Source organism: Channa argus, chromosome 13, assembly GCF_033026475.1.
Source record: "Channa argus isolate prfri chromosome 13, Channa argus male v1.0, whole genome shotgun sequence".
NCBI classification, from domain to species: Eukaryota; Metazoa; Chordata; class Actinopteri; order Anabantiformes; family Channidae; genus Channa; species Channa argus.
In genome coordinates this window covers 12,574,076-12,591,182 of record NC_090209.1, presented here as the reverse complement: position 1 = coordinate 12,591,182, position 17,107 = coordinate 12,574,076, and positions in this window count along the sequence as shown.

Below are 17,107 nucleotides of genomic sequence, written 5' to 3'. Positions count from 1 at the left end.
ATATGTGTGAACATAAAGATCCGGAGTTCTTTGTGTAAGTGTGTGCTCTGTCACTAACTGGTGGCCTCCCTAGAGTGTTTGCCTGCAATACATGCCAACATTCTAATAAACTATATGCAACTTAAGGACACAAACCCAAAGCAATTCATTTTATTAAAAACGCAGTTGGCACAGGCATTTAAGGTCTGACAAGCAGTGTTATAATAAATCCCCATGCAGTGCCTGTAGCCTGTGACCTTCTTGGACAGATGATATATGGAGTGTAAGCATTGGGATAGGCAGCAAGTATTTATACCCTGCGTTTTATCCCTGGGCTATCATCACCACACGATAAAAACCCAATCCAGTACTTACAGAGATGGCATCAGTGAATTTACGGCTTGTCAAAGTTAAGTGCAGAAATCTATCACACTGAAATATTACTTTGGGTCCCATACACTGTAACCTACCAGAGGACTCAAAGGAATAATACAGGGTCAATGTATGTCATGATACAACAAATAGATGCCTGTTTTCAAGACTTTTGGACATGACAAAGTGGTACAGAACAATTCTGTACCACTTAAGTATTCAGTATTTTTTTTCTTTCTTGATCTAGATTGTATAAACAAATTGTCTATGTGGGTTCATGTACATATGGGTTTGCCCTATCGTACAACTTGTGTGAAACTATGTTTGAAACATAGAAAAATGATTGAAACAGCACAGCAGCTGAGCTCACAGTGACAGTGATTTTTCCTGGTGTAACAGGCTGACCATCTGCAATATTGCAGTTTTTCTGAATCCGCCTTTTTCTCTCTCTTACTACTAGTTACTAACAATTTAATTCTAGTTTGATTATCTGATTTAATAAATCTGATAAAGAATTGTCTGTGTCTGATAAAGACACTACCCATTTGTTTATGTCATTTTACAGTACAGTAGTTAGTGGTTTTAATGGTTAAGTAGCACAGAGGGAAACCTGTTCAGCCAGGTGGAGAAATAGCTTCCGTGAAGGATCAGAAGAGTTTCCCGTACTTGACACACATGACGTCAAGCAGACTTTTTTAACCCTCAGGATGCTAACTGTAGATGCACGACAGATGAAAACAAATCCACAATCCACAATTATCCACAATTCACAATTAACAAATCTAACTGCAGAGTATGCCATAATCTTTTATAGTGAGTGTAACAAATATCTGCGAATTCTGTGAAAGTAACAAATACCATTCCTAGAAGGGTGGATATCCTCCATCCACTCCCACGTCATGCATCATAATTGTCTTTTATTAGCTCTTGCTGTCAAAACTCAGGAAGTCCTGATGATGCAAACACCAGAGTAAATAAAAAATTTGGATGATTTCGACATCACGTCAAATACGTGGTATTGTAGGTTTATGTTTCTTAACATAAGTATTCACATGTTTTGGATATGTTACAAGAAAACATCTTTGAATTTGAAATTATATATCTTCGTGTGGATCGTACTATAATATTACATTACCAATACCAGCAATTGCTAATATCAATTAAAATACAAATATTAATTGGAAAATTTATAAAAAAGCAGCCAGTTAGCTTAACTGGAAAGTGGGAGAGACAGATTTTCTGGCTCAGTCCAATGGTAATAAATATTCACTTACCAGCACAGTTGTTCGATGTGCAAAAACTGTGTTTGTGGCATATTATGGGTTTATCAGAGGTTTTGTGGCAGAATATCCTTGGTTAGCTACTTTATGTAGCTCTTGGCAGCCTTAAATTTACCATATATATATAAAAGATATCAATCTCTGAATCAATTGAGTAGGCATACTTCCATAGCAGCAGTAACTAAGTTAACTATATCTTTAAGAAGTGGCCAAAATCCTGGGAATCCACTCTCTGTCCATAACAATGTATAGGCTGAAGATAATTAAAAACAGTGAAAGCAGTGGCTGTAGGGGGGAAGCCAGAAACAGACTTGAGGCAACAGATGAAATCTCTGGAAGTTGTGGTAATGATAACAACAGAGCAAACAGTACAAATAGTTGTAAGAGTTGTTACAGTAGCACTACTAGTATTTGTAGGATTAGTTTGGCCAGTAGTAGGTATACAGCATGTATTACAGTAACAGTAGCAGCCGTAGAAGCATCAGTAGAGTAGGAATTATTAGTTGCCAAAACATAAAGAGATTTCACAAGAGCAAGAGGTTAAGGGAACGACCTGATAAACATGTTCGGAAAACCCCTTATCGTCCAATGACAGTTGGATTCCTATAACCCAGCTTGCACCTGTAGGATTCCAACAAGTTCATTATGATCAGAGAACCAATGGACCCTGTTAGTCAGAAACGCAGAAACCAAGTCAGGCAGGTGGAACCTGAGAACTAAGGCATTCCAGTGTTACACTTATCAGATTTGTATTTTTAAAATGTCTTAGAAATGTTGTCAAACCTCTTTTTAAGAGTGAGTGGGGAAGTTAGAGCTAAAAATAAGAGTTTGCATCTAAAAATAAACTCAAGGTATTGAAGAGGCAGAGGGGAGGGACAGATATTTTAACTGAGGCTAATTTAAGAAATGTGTGGCAATAAAAACCAAAAGGCAAAGGCAAAATGTCACACTCCTTCTAAGGTGACATAATGACATAACAGATGTCTTTACTGAAACCAAAGGATGATATCTGAGTGTCCACAATGAAGTAACTAGTATTTTGATGCAGTTACATTGCTTTTTAATTAGTTTTGAAAGTTTCTGTTGATGAGCCTTTCTAACAGTCTCTGTGTGTAATAGAGAGTGAGAGAGATTTGATCAGCTGTCAGCTTGTATTGCGTCTGAATCACTTGTGATGTTTAACGGTCACAGAGTGGCAGGTGAACTGAAAAACAGACTACGCATGTGCAGTAGTCCGTTGAGTTAAACAATGCTGACCATCAGTTTGTGAAGTGTCAAAGCACTTAAAGTTTTTAGTGGGCTTATCAACATGGTCATCGGTTGCTGGTGAGATAGGTGTTGTGTGTGTGTGTTTGTATTTGTGTGTCCAGGTGTAGTGGGTTTACAGTTATAGCCAAACCCCCTAGATTAGAGAACATACGCAAATCACCTGTACACAGGCAGGTTACTGGGAATTCCCCTAACGCTTAAACAAAAAGCTGTGTGTGTGTTGGATTTAGTCTGCATTTGTGTGTGTGTGTGGGGTGGTGACAAGTGATGAGTAAATCCCCTCATGATGTACTATATATTGTATGATGACTGAATCACACTGACTAATACTGAATAATATTGCACATAGTTTTTATACTATTCCATCACATTTAGCATAAAAGTGTTTGTTATGCATGTTACTTAGGTTAATGTATGCATTTGTGAGGTAGAGCAGATAATTATTTTAAGGATCTGTGTGGAGCAACAATTTTTAAAAACTTCTGTTTGATGATCACACCACTGTGAAGGCCAGGTGAGTTAGGTGAACAGTGTTGCAGGTGAAGAGGCAGTTGGGCATGTCATGGTGTTGGCATATATATTGTGCAGCCGAGACACTGACAAGTATGCAAAACCTGAGGTTGACCCCCCAAACATCACTACCTCCACCGCCTTTCTTTCATCCTCACTCAATAAGGCTTCTTTCTTTTTTCTGTATTTTTTAATGTCTCTGCATTTCCACTGCAAAAATCAATCTATTTCACTGCAAAAATCAATCTATTTATTTCATAGATTTAATGTTAAGTTTTCATATTTATTTTACACCCACACTTTAATTTTACTATTATTATGTAAGAACAAGTTGCAATGTATTATATTTTTAAGGACATTATTGAGCTATTCAAAAACTTTTGGTCACTAGCTACAGAGGCTAAATAGCTCTGGTTCAGGAAGATGATACACCTTACAATTATTAAGCATATTTATCATGGACCATGTGAAATAGGCTCCAGCAACTCTCTAGCAACAACATACCGACCCTGACCATAATAAGCTGTTCAGGTAATGGATGGATGTTCAAGAACAATAATGCAATAAGAAGATGCATTGTATCCAGTTTTAGCTGATAGCTCATTTCCATCTGCAACATCACTCATATGGGAATGCTGGAGATAAGGAATGGGATTGGGAACTGGTGGGACTTTGCATTCCCACGGAAGATTGTTTGTATCTTCATATAGGCAGTCGTACAATCTGTGGTCTCAATAAACACTCATAAACCTCACAGACACAGACATGCACACAAACCCACCAGCCTTATCAGAATAACACATACTCGAGTGCGAAGATGGTACATAAATCATGTTTTCACAGTGCGATAAGCACAAAGAAAGCAAAGCTACAGTGAAATTTTATCTGAGCTCTAAGGATAAAATAAAACATCTCTTTGGGAGTTTCCAATTCTCTTCCAAAGAATACAATAAGGGGCCTGAGGGTCTTTGATGATCTATTTTGAAACCAGTCCCTGTTGCACAGAGGAAAGCCCACACACGCCACACTCTGTGATGCCGTGCATATTTGTGTAGAAGCACAGCTCGACCAGATCACTGTGTATCCTCCTGCTGGAAGGCCCACACCTCCACTCCACAGCTGTTGTCATGAAGGGAGAGCAGACGAAAACAATAGCTGTCTTTTCTGTCAACCTCCCACATCTAAACTCATCACCCTATTGACAACAGACTCTCATGGAACATCTGTCTGTTTACATGCTCTTTGCTTTACAAACCTACATATATGAATCTTACAGAAGGCCTGATCTTCTGATAATGTTAACATTACTGAACAAAACATTCTTCTGTCCTCTGCCCTCTTCTGTCATAAGTGATACTGCAACACGACAAATAAAATTTGTTACATGTTTTACCACTGTGTGAAGTCATACAATAGACACAAATTAAATCAAACGGTCAGGTTCCAACAGAGGAAAACTGTAGCTATTATGGTTTCAAATTTTGCCTACTGCAATGCTGGGACAGCCTTAAAAGCGAAACTACAGAACAACAAAAAAGCTGTTATGCAGTTAAACATAGCATGGAATTTGAATGAGTTCGAATTTAACAACAAACAAGATTTCAGCCATGGCAGCGGTTTTATCAGGCATTACCTAGATACAGCATTATTTACAAGCTAAATGCTCATTTCAGGCTCCAGGTAAGCTCGCGGAGTAAAATGCAAATGTTAGCAGATGTTTTCGACATTTATAAATTAAGTTTTGCTTCTTAGCATCTTGCACAAGATTTCTTCGCAAACCACTCAGTAGCTGTAAGAATTTTTCACCCTCTACCACAACTAGAAAAAAATAAAAAAAATACAGGTATCACAAAAACGTCTGTATTCAAAATGTCGATGTTAAGGAGATGTAATGTTTACTATGAATGTTGTTAGTTTTGTAAATCAAAGAACTGAATGAATTGTTGTTCAAGTTGCACATTACCAGAGCAGTATGGACTCATCATCTGGGAAACATGAATGTCTGTGGCAGTCCGTCCAATAGTTGTTGGAAAAACTTGCACTGGCAACAGAGCTATGCTGCAAACTAATGTACTAATCAAATATAAAACATATGCAAACATGGGGGTATTATTTTAAACTAATGCCACTATACTTTTCCCCCCCACTCTTCTTTCCAATACAAAGTCCATCCATCCATTTTCTGCAACAGCTTCTCCTGTGTAGGGTTGCGGGGGTGCTGGAGGGGGCTTGTCCACACTCCCATGTCCACACTTGGGCATCTCTGGATCAGCTGTAGCATGTCTTTGGTCTTACCTATGGGACAAACCATCAAGGTGTGCGGGCGGGGCTGCAGAGTTCAGTTCTTGGTGCTCTTCTTTTTTCTGTCTATACTTCGTCCCTGATTTCTGTCATCCACTCAAATAGGCTTTCCTATCACTGCTATGCTGATGACACACAGCCCTTCCTGTCCGTTCCACTGGACGACTCCACTGTCTCATCAAGCATTTCTGCCTGTCTCTCAGACATCTCTGACTGGTTGAGAGGGAGACATCTTCAGCTCAACCTCTCCAAGACCGAAGTCCTTATCTTTCCAGCCAGACCTTAGATGCAGCACAACATCAGCACTAACATTGGATCTACAGTGATTGTCCCCACTAAGTCGGCCACAAATCTGGGGGTCATCGTCGACGACCAACGGAGCTTTAAGGACCACACCTCCTCAGTCTCTAGAGCATGCAGATTTGCCCTCTACAACATCAGAAAGATCAGACCCTACTTCACGGAATATACAACCCAACTCATTGTACAGGCGCTGGTCGTATCTTGTCATAGGTTGAAAGGCAGAGTTTACCTTGGACAGTTACAATTCCTCTATAAGGACTTTAATAAAAGTGCCACTGACCTTCAATTAGGCCTCAAATACTAATGACTGCTTTGGTCCTAAATATAGTCATAATAAAAGATTAGTTAGGATATGAGGTCTTTTATATCAAGTCTAAGTTGCAATTTCAAGTCATGCAGAATTCTCATAACATATGCTTTAGTCAAAATGTCTTATAGTTTCTGGTGTGAAGAGTCTTTGTAAAAAACATAAAAGACAAATTACATCTTGAGAAACATCATCAAAAGAGAAGAAAAAAAAATCCAAAATAGCATATCACAACAATGTTCTCAACTGTTTTGTTGATGCTGAAGCCATGGAAACTACATTCATTTGGGGTTTTTGATCTGTGATTTCTACACCTTTAGGGATGTCCAGTGAAGTCAGGATAGCTGTATCAGCCTGCGTATTATGGTTAGCCTCACTGGGCTAAAGAACGTGTGTAATGTCATGGCAGAGGACTGGGTTCCTCTTTCCAATGAAAACCATGTCATTGTCTGAATGGCTATTGGATATTTATCACTTCTCCATTGCAGAACCCTTCAAAGACCAGAGTGTGGTCAGCAGATCCAATGACAAGGCAGTTTGTGTTTATGGGGCTGTGATTTCCTGTGGGTTTGAGTTTTTTGTGCTGAAATTGACAGAAAAAAATTGTGTCAAAGCTACAGTATAAGCTAGAAGAGTAACTACTGTTACTGTCAACCTCCTACATTTTGTTCATTTAGAACACTGAATCACAGTGATTTAGAATGATTTGATGTATTATTATCAATCCAATATGGACACCAAAACACCAAAGAGGATATTTTTTAACTAATATTACTTTTTAAATATTAATTTGGTTGTGTTACTGCTGATGTCCCTATGTAAAATATGTACAATAGTTAATGAACTTAAGTCAGTGACTGTACTTTGTTTTTTTCGTGAGAAAAGTCCATGATCACACTACACATTAAAATGCCTCCTCAGCAAAAAGAGAAAACCTTCAGACCTATTGGGAGGGGAATCCCAACCAGAACTAAATCACAGCTACAATAAAAAGGACCAAAGGAAAAGGAGAAATGATGTTGTATGTTAAGAAGCTGTAATCTGGATTTCTTTCTGTGGGCAGCTTACTGCAGTGGTGTTTGCAAAAGGAACAAATAGTGTATATTCCCTTCTGTTCTCAAAACCTGTCACAGTCATAAACATCAGCAAGTTTTGTTCAAGACTTTATTAAACATTAATGAATGAATAGCATAGCCTGCCTGAATCTCGAATTTTGAGGCTCACTATCTTTGCAATGATTTTTAAGAGAAAAGAAATATGATTAAAATATACAGACTTATAACTTATGTTAACTTATGTTTACATGAATAAATTAAATTAATTTTACAAAGATCACTCAGATGTGTTTTTACAGATTTGTGACCACAATCTGCACTTAATTGTTTGAAAACTGTTACTGTTTTACTATGTATCAGGGTTCTAACTGACATAGATTCTACTATTTTTGGCGTTTCTGTAGGGTAATGATAAATCTGCTAAAAGCCAAAGTGATATCGGCTGTAACAATCACTGTAATTAACACTTATTTAATGCTGTAACTTGTTAAATTGAGACAAGGCAAACTATTTATATTATTACAACAATATTCACCCTTTACACTTACTGTACAGCCAGCTAATCATGGCAGATGATGACAGGCCTTTCGGTAGCAGACCCTGTTGGGCCAATACCAAATCTATCATCAACAGATTTGATGGAAATGTTTTAGTTAAGCCACAGAAGAGATTGAAATCATTTTGGTTGATAATACCTCTTCCTAGCCACGAACAGACTGAATCTGAATACCACATCCATAACTTGACCATTAGCTGTATTGTGTGCAAAAAATGTGATCATTTATCACAACATCACCACTTACTGTCTATCATGAAAGTAAGTTTTTGAAAGGCAATTAATTACAATGTATGCACAGTTATATATGTTCTTCTTCAATATATGTTCAATTATGGATTACATCTGTTTTCAATAAAGTCATACCAATCATAAACTCTAACAAGTAAGTACCTGCCACAACATTAAAACCACTGAGCGGTGATTGAATAAAATTAAATATCTTATTACAATGGCACCTGCCAGGAGTGGAATATATTACAGAGCAATTGAACAGTCAGTTCCTGAGGTTGATGTTTGAGAAGCAGGAAAAATGGGCAAGTGTAAGGGCCAAATTGTGAAGGCTAGAAACCTGGAAGGTGTTTCTGGTGTGCAGTCCTCCGGATGCCAACAGAGTCATGGGTGCTTGAGGCTTACTGATGTGTGTGGGGAATAAAAGATTAGCCCACCTAACCCACTCCCACGTAAGAGCTACAGTAGCACAAATTGGTAACAAATATAATGTTTGGTTATAATTGAAAGTTGTCAGATCACACAGTGCCACAGACCATTGCACACACACACACACACACACACACACACACACACACACACACACACACACACACACACACACACACACACACACACACACACACACACACACACACACACACACTGCTACAGAAATGGAATGGCAATTGTATCCTTGCTGGAAGTGGCTGTTTCCAGCAGAAAAAATATCCCTGCCAAAGTGGCAATATTGATCAAGAATGGTTTGTGACAAATGACAAATAGGTAAAGATGTGGCCTTGGTCTCCAGATTCCCAAGAATAAGTCTGATCATCCACCTGTGGGATGTGCTTGAAAAAGATGGAAGCCCCACCTCCGATCTTACATGATTCAAGGGACATGTTCTGACATCTTGGTTTGACATCTTGGTCTGACAGAGGAACCTACACAATAGTAAACATGTGATTTTAAGGTTATGGCAGGTTGACAGTGTATGTGTATATGTCACAAGAGTTATTCAGAAAAATTGTAACTGGTGCCAAAACCAAACATTAAGGGCTCTTCACCAGTTTAGTGGATCTTGCAGACAAGCATGTTGTCGCCATCAGCTGGTTGTTTAGTCCCTGATTTGCTACAGTGATGTTGTTCTGTCTTTTGGCTGAAGATGGCACCATTTGACCACCTAATTTAAAATTCAACTAAGGCTGTAAGAGGTGCTTACAAAATATAATGGTCTGATTTAATAGGATTATTGTAATCACACTCTCATTAATAAGTTTCATAGTTCCCAGGTGCCTATTTAGTGTTTTAAAAGCAGTAATCTCTTTGCTGCTGCCATGCACTTTTCAGTTGGCTGGAATTATCTGATTCATGTGTAAAACCTATAATAAGGCTCATCTCTGCATCTCTGGCAAAAATGTGCTGAGTCTCCCTATAGTTCTTTCCTTTAGGCTCTGCATACATGAAAATATGCGGAGATAGTCCAATACTTTCAGTCACCGGTAAAAGTTTGCATTTCGCCTGACATTTACGCAGCTGACGGTCATGCAGAATGAATTACTTGTGATGTTGACAATCACACACACATATGCATGCATCAGTGAACACACACAGACACAATGCTGCAGAAATGAACGCACACACGCACACACACACACACACACACACACACACACACACACACACACACACACACACACACACACTTGATTAAGCAGTCCTTGCTACAGTAACCACTACTTTATTTCTACCTCAATTAAATTTTTTGTGCCGATGTAACAGTCACACAGACAAACACACTAAGCATTTCACTTAAAAACACCCGTGCCCCTAATTGCACCTCGATTAACTTTATTCAGAATAGCATCAAACAGAGTGCCACTGTACAGGTGCAGACCTGTCTCCTTCAGTCTCTGTCTTTTTCACCACATTAACCCTTGCATATCGCACTGTGACAGGGTAGAGATCAAAACACAAGAAAGCTTTGTCAGGGTACAACTCTAAGAGCTGCATCAGAGAAATGTGGACAAATTAAGATCAAAAGCATTTCAAAATGTTTTATTTAGGCAACAAGACGTTTAATGGAAGCCATTGGTTAGCTTAACACACAGATACATTGTTTGCTCTTAGTGAAAAAGTTAGCTGATAAAATCTGCACTATGTTATCTTAATAATTTGAATATTATAAGATGCTGTATGTAAATATTGATGTCAAAGTTTGCGGTCACAGATGGGTGTGCTCCTTTGCTGATCTTTCGTCAGTAGCTTTTTTATGAATAACACCATAATTCATACGGATTAAATCATCACTGATTGGAGAAATAAGCCAATATTGTGTTAATTTTTACTTGACCTGTGGGCAGATCACAATATATTTTGTAGGAGCGGCTCCCTCTGATGTTCGCTGTAAGTTATTGCATGGGAACAACACTATGATAATTTCTATTTCTTTTTAACTTTTCTTTTAGAAATTTGTCCAGTGTTCTACTAAAACACATGGGGTTTTAAACCCTTGGGATACTGATAGGGTATCTCAATATATTTTACTTACAATAAGTTTAAAATTGTCTATCCATCTATAACCTTAACCACTTATCCTGTTTCGGGTCACAGGGGGCCTGGAGACTATCCTATCCTAGCTATCACTGGGAGAGAGGCGGGGTACATGCCTGTCTATCCCAGGGCCAACACAGAGAAACATACACAGACACTCAATGTAAATAGTCTGCTCTTACGTATATGGTGCGCACACACACACACACATACACACACACACACACACACACACACACACACACACACACACACACACACACACACACACACACAGCCTGCACTCACTGGGAGGAAATACGTTGGTCCACTGTCTTACTCAAGGACACTTTGAAATGTGACATTAGGAGCCTGGAACTGAACAATCCAGGAAATGGTGGATGACAGCTCTACCTCCAGAGTCATAGTCACCAAAAACATCCATTCACAATCACACATACAGGCAATTTAGAGTCACCAATTAATCTACTGTAACGTGCATGTTTTTGGACTGTGGGAAGAAACTGAATTACCTGGAGGAAAACCACACAAGCAGGGGGAGGACATGCAAACTGCAAACTCTTTCACTGACTCTACACACAAGAATGCTGTGAGTTATAAAACTCTCTAAATAAATATAATGTTCTAACCTTTGAAAATAATAGATCATATTTAGAGAATATATTGTAGTATAGTTGTATATAATATCCAGCAGCAGACACTGTTTACTTGTCACTATAAAATGCTCAAGACTTGCTCAAGTCTTGAATTAAAAAGTGTCACATTGCATTGGGTCAACATTCTCTGTAAAAGCCACAAATCAGTGGGGCAGATTTCAAAAACAGTAATAATTCTATTAGCTATTCTATTCTATTAGCTTTGAAGCTAATATTCATTTTCATTTGTCTTAAAAGCACATAGGGATGACATGTTGAATGCAAAATACATTTTAAGATCTAGTGCTGAAATGACTACTGCCAATCTGGCATCATGATTTTGTCATTTATTTGAAAGGTTATGTATGGAACTCTGGTGTCACTCTGGTATGACAAAGTAGCAAGCAATAAAGCAATAAATCGCTCTGTTTCTATGTAACAGAAAATGGTAAATGGTTTCTACCTCACTGCTACCCAAAACAGTTCTCATTCATCCATTCACGCTCACACTTAGACACAAATGAAGGCGCAATTGTGCAGATGCCCTGCACCCAACATGATCAACAAACTTGGAGGTTCAATGTCTTGCTTAAAGACACTTTGTCTTGTGACAGGAAAAGCTAGGAATTAAACCGACAGCCGTGGGATTAGTGGACAAATGCTCTGCATCCACAGTTCAACAAGGTAATAGAGTTTTGAAATATACATTTAAAATTAGGCATTAGAATGCAAACGCTTAATGAATTAGATTTTTTTTTAATCCATTCATGCATGCTTTATGTATTAAGTTTGTCCTTAGGGAAGGCTGGAGCCAATCCTATCTATCACTGGCCGAAAAGCTCTATCTCTCCATCTTGTGACGGAGTCCTTTGCTGAACTCCATGACTGACTCCGTGGCTGTTGTCCCATACAAACAAACAGAAAAATACCTCCACCACCCTGGCTCTGCCCACTCACCAGCACCCACCACAAGCCCCACCCATGCATCCTTGTCAGCTTACCTCATCCCCCATTCTCCTTCCTTTGCTGCTCTTTCTTTCATTCATTCCTTTCCTTTGTAGTGTGAGATGCAGAGAGGAAGAGGGGGATAGGGGAGGGATTGAGGGACCTTTTGTTGGCTTTCAGGTGGTTTCACATGAAAAGCCAGAGAACACACCTAGGTTGCCGCCACTGGCGACCCATGGTGTCTCACTTGCTTCCACTGAGTATACCTAAGTTAGCCTCCAATTGCTTTTGCACGGCTGAGGGATGTGCAGATACAAACACCGTCACATTTACACGCACATGCAGCTATAGTCACTGCACAAATACATACACACACTTCACATTTGGTAGAAACATACAAAATATTTAACGTTCGAGAAGTACAGGTAGGTGTACATCAAACATACAGAGGCATTATGAGTAGTAGATTTTGTGAGGAGGGAGAACAGGGGTGAGGTGGGTGAGGAAGTGAGGTGAGATGGAGTGTGTGTATGGGTGGTGGTTGATTGCACGGCTACTTTCTCTGTTCTCTTTCTGAATGGATTCTTCTTGCTGTAAGAGGCTCAGGTAGCCTGTGTGTGTTTCCCAGGTAGACCACGGGAGTGCTCTCAAGTTAGTGTCAGGTGTCAGGTAGCTACTTGTCTTTGAGTCTTCAAGGCTGCCGTTGCTTGGATAGTGTTTACAGCCCAGAGAGCACAGCGGAGAGGGGGAGGATGGAGGAGAGAACACTGGCTTTGATCTGCTGCAGACTGTTTGATAGCGTGTGTGAGTGAAAGACTGATTGTGAGAAGAGAAGAGAAAAAGAGAATATGAGTGCATACACACTTTTCCAGTGGCATGTACAAATACCTCCATACATGCTCAGAAGTGTACGTGAGTATGTTTGAGCTATTCATTCAAATTAAAACATTCTGTGGCTCCAAGCAAACAGAATTTGTGAGACATTAGTAACACACAGAATCCATTAAGGACCAAATTGCAACATACACTGCTGTGTGGCAGAGGCTCGCACCACGTGATGCATGTTGGTTGACAGATTTATCACGCACCAAATATGTCATACCGACAGGAGCAGTAGCAAATTTCCACCAGCTGGGCTGTGCCTTTCTGGAGAGTGAATGTGCTAAATATGCTTCTTCTCTAAAGAACTGATGCGAGTTCATGCTGGGAAAGACAATGATGTGTAATGATGGGATGTTGATATGCCGATGGTTTGTGTTGCCCTTATGAAGCAATTAGTTTTTTTAACAGATTCCTTATTCTAATCTGCAAAAGTAGATTAGATCTGTATGTTTTGAGCCTGTATCTTAGATTATTGCTTCATCAGCTAATTTTTAAAAGGCATTTCACCCAACTATCATTAAATGCTGTATGAAGTGAAATCATCTCCTACAGTGTCACAGTACATAGATGATAGACTGATGAAAATGTTCATTATCTGCGATATTGAACTGACATACATTTAACATCGCACAAATGGATCATAGCAGTGCCAGAATAGATGGAACAGGAACAAATACAGCCTTTCATCTAAAATGTGAAGACTATATTTTTTACTAACTTTGTACCTCACCTGTAACTTTGGATAAAAGCATTTGCAGAATGACTATATTTGAATGTAAATGTATTTGTTGTTAATACCAAAAAAATGAAAATGAAAACTGTTGTCTATAGGAGAACAGAAAACCCTTTTAACTGTGAAAAAATAAGGAAAAACTGGTGCTACACAAACTCTGGCCAAAACCAAGACAATAGTTTAGAATGGCAAAGGAAAATATCAACAGATGATGACATTAGAACTGTGAGAGTGATGAGGAAAAGCTCCAAATCAACTGTCAATGACATCACCAGCAACCTCCGCAGAGCATGGCTAAAGAAGTCACAATCCACCATTTGAAGAAACATTATGAAGAGAAATACAAAGGCCATACCACAAGATGCAAACCCTTCAGAAGCAGTAAGAAATGGAAAGTCAAAAAACTGTAGAGATGACCCATAAAAGTTCTGGAAAAACGTTTTATGATCTGACAAAAACGAAGACTAAGCTCTAACTAGTGATGTAAATGTCACAGTGTGATGGGAGAAAGGATCTGTTCAGGATCCAAACCATACAAGCTCATCTGTGAAGAATGGAGGAGGTAATATCATAGCTTGGGCTACGTGGCTGCTTCTGGAGTTATCTTTATCAGTTATCTTTATTAATGATATAACTCATTGTTGTAGCAGCACAATGGATTTAGAGGTGTACTGAAACATTTTATCTGGAAATTTACAAGATAAATGCATCAAAACTAAACGGAATTATCATGCTGCAAGATGATCCAGAAGCTGACATTCTGAACTTTTATCTCATATCAATCTTTTGATTTTATATCCAAATACCTTTAGTGAACAGTAAAAACCGTATTAATTACCCTTTACGTTCCAATAGTTTTGGATCAGGAAGGAGCACCACACACACTTGGGGAAGGGAATAAAGATAACACATATAAAAAAAGGGAGAGACAGAGACAGGCAGTAGACCAGACATGCAGGCTTTTACAGTACTATATGTGTGTTTAGGCTCCCCTGGGGCCAGACAATTAATGAGCATTTAAAAAGATGACAGAGCTCTGTGCACAAGAAGGGGAGAGGTGGAGAGCACAAGGAGTGGAAGAGTTTGCAGGTGTACAGTATAAATAGCACATACAGGTTTTTGAACAGTTTACGAAAGTACATGAGTGCCCATGGGAATGAGTGCATATTCAGTACGTATGCATGCTCTAAAATCACACTAGCTATGTGCATCTAAGGTAGTAATTGCTTAAATGATGCACACAACAATTTGTTTACTGGTAACAGGCAGAGGAAGCATCAACAGACATTCCACTACAAAGAGACAGAATAGAGAGAACGAGAATGAGAGAGACAGAGAGCGAGAGAGAAAGAGACTATGTGTAGAACCGCTCTGAAAGAGTTTTTGTGGGGCCATAACAAAGGCCCCTCAGAAAACACAGTGGCATAGGAATGTTAATTAATTAATGAGAAACTATTCATCCTACAGAGAATGGTAGAGAAAGAAAGAGAAGGAGAAAGAAAGACTGACTAAGCCACTGGAAGAGTAGACAAAGTCAAACTGGGTGCAACAACTTGATCTGTGGAGTATTTTATTTTAAATAGCAGGGCGTGCACTTATTCTAGGATCATTTTCCATTCAGCTATGCAGTTGCAAGTCCTGTTAGGCAGAATTTATATCATTAACAGAAATTACATGAAACAACAGTCCTTAGACACCTTGCAGCTATGTAGCATGCACTGGAACCATTTGGCCACCAAGGTGCTCCTGCTTGTGCATTTGCAATAATGTAGGGTAATGTCGTGCCGTGGCCAAATTAAGTCTTCAGTGCCTAAAGCCTAAGCTTTCCAGGAAGCAAAAACATATATAAATAAATAAATACTGAAATTTAAAAAAATGTGTTTTCCATTTTAACTACTATTCATATTTCTGATAATTCAGTGGGGTTTCGAAAGATTATTCAAGCCAAAATAGCTGTTGCATTTCAGCAACTCAGTAAAATATGAAAATCATCAAAATTGGAGTTACAGTCTGAGGTGTGATTCAAGACTAAACTCCATTGAAAAATTCTGCTAAATTTCTTAATGCAATTTTTTCATTGTGATGTTTTGTTTCTTTTGAAAAAATCCTTTTCAATCTCTACAGCAACTTTTTACTGGTTAGTCCTCATTGTCTGGAGAATCACCTGAAATTTAACAAAAGGACAGAATAAAGTTGCTGCTGCTTTTAATAACACGCCAGTTTTTCTTTCTTTGATTTCTTATAATAATAGAATCCAACATTAAGCTGTTATTCTAAATCCAGTTTGTGCTGGTGCTGGTGCACAGCATATAAAGCTTAGCTGTGTAACATAAAGTTGTATTGCATTCAGTCTCATTTTTCAATAATGTCCCACTGTTTACGGGTCCCTTATTAATCAGGTAAAGCACAGATGCAATTTTTATATAAATATTATTTTTAATATCAGGTCTACCTAAGCAAGAGATTTATGCTCTGAGGAAAAAAAGAGAAAGGGGAGTCAGATGAGATTATTTTTAAGATCCTGTGGAAAAACTCTCAGTGAGCACAGATACACTGTGAAATGCAGCCTGAGGCAGTTGATACTTCTTCACAAATCTACACTTATCTTTGCAGTATGTGTATGTGAAATTGATATTGAAACTCTTTGCACAAGTCACTCAAATTTTCTTATTTACTATAGGTGTCCATGTGCATGTGTGCATGCAAGCATGCGTGTTTCTATGTGTGTGCCATTGCAACATTCCAGCAGCAGAAACCTGAGAAAGTGTGACTTATGAGACACTGGATTCTGCTCTTTCTGGGGACTGAGGGGTGCTAAAGTGTCAGAATTCCAATTTTCTCCACACTGCCACACACTCGGACCCTCTGCATCTCTCTCACATAGCTAACCACATTCTGCTGCCTCCAGACCTTGCGTTTTTCCTCTCTTGCTTTTTCTAATGTCTCATTTTGCCTCAGTTTCATCCACAAGGTCCCAAGGAGAAATCCTGCCCTACACAACAGTACTGTATTGCTATCACTCTCCCTGTCCTATATTCTCTTCCGCAAATTAAACACTCACTCTCCCTTTTCACACTGATCTTTTAGGCAAAGAAAAACAGGGGGAAGGAAGAGAGAAAGAGAGGGAAGCATTTGAGAATTGTGGGCCCCTCCTACTTTCCGGAGATGCTCCAGCCCATCCCTAAATTGTGGGCCAATGAGGGTGGCTCATTCACAA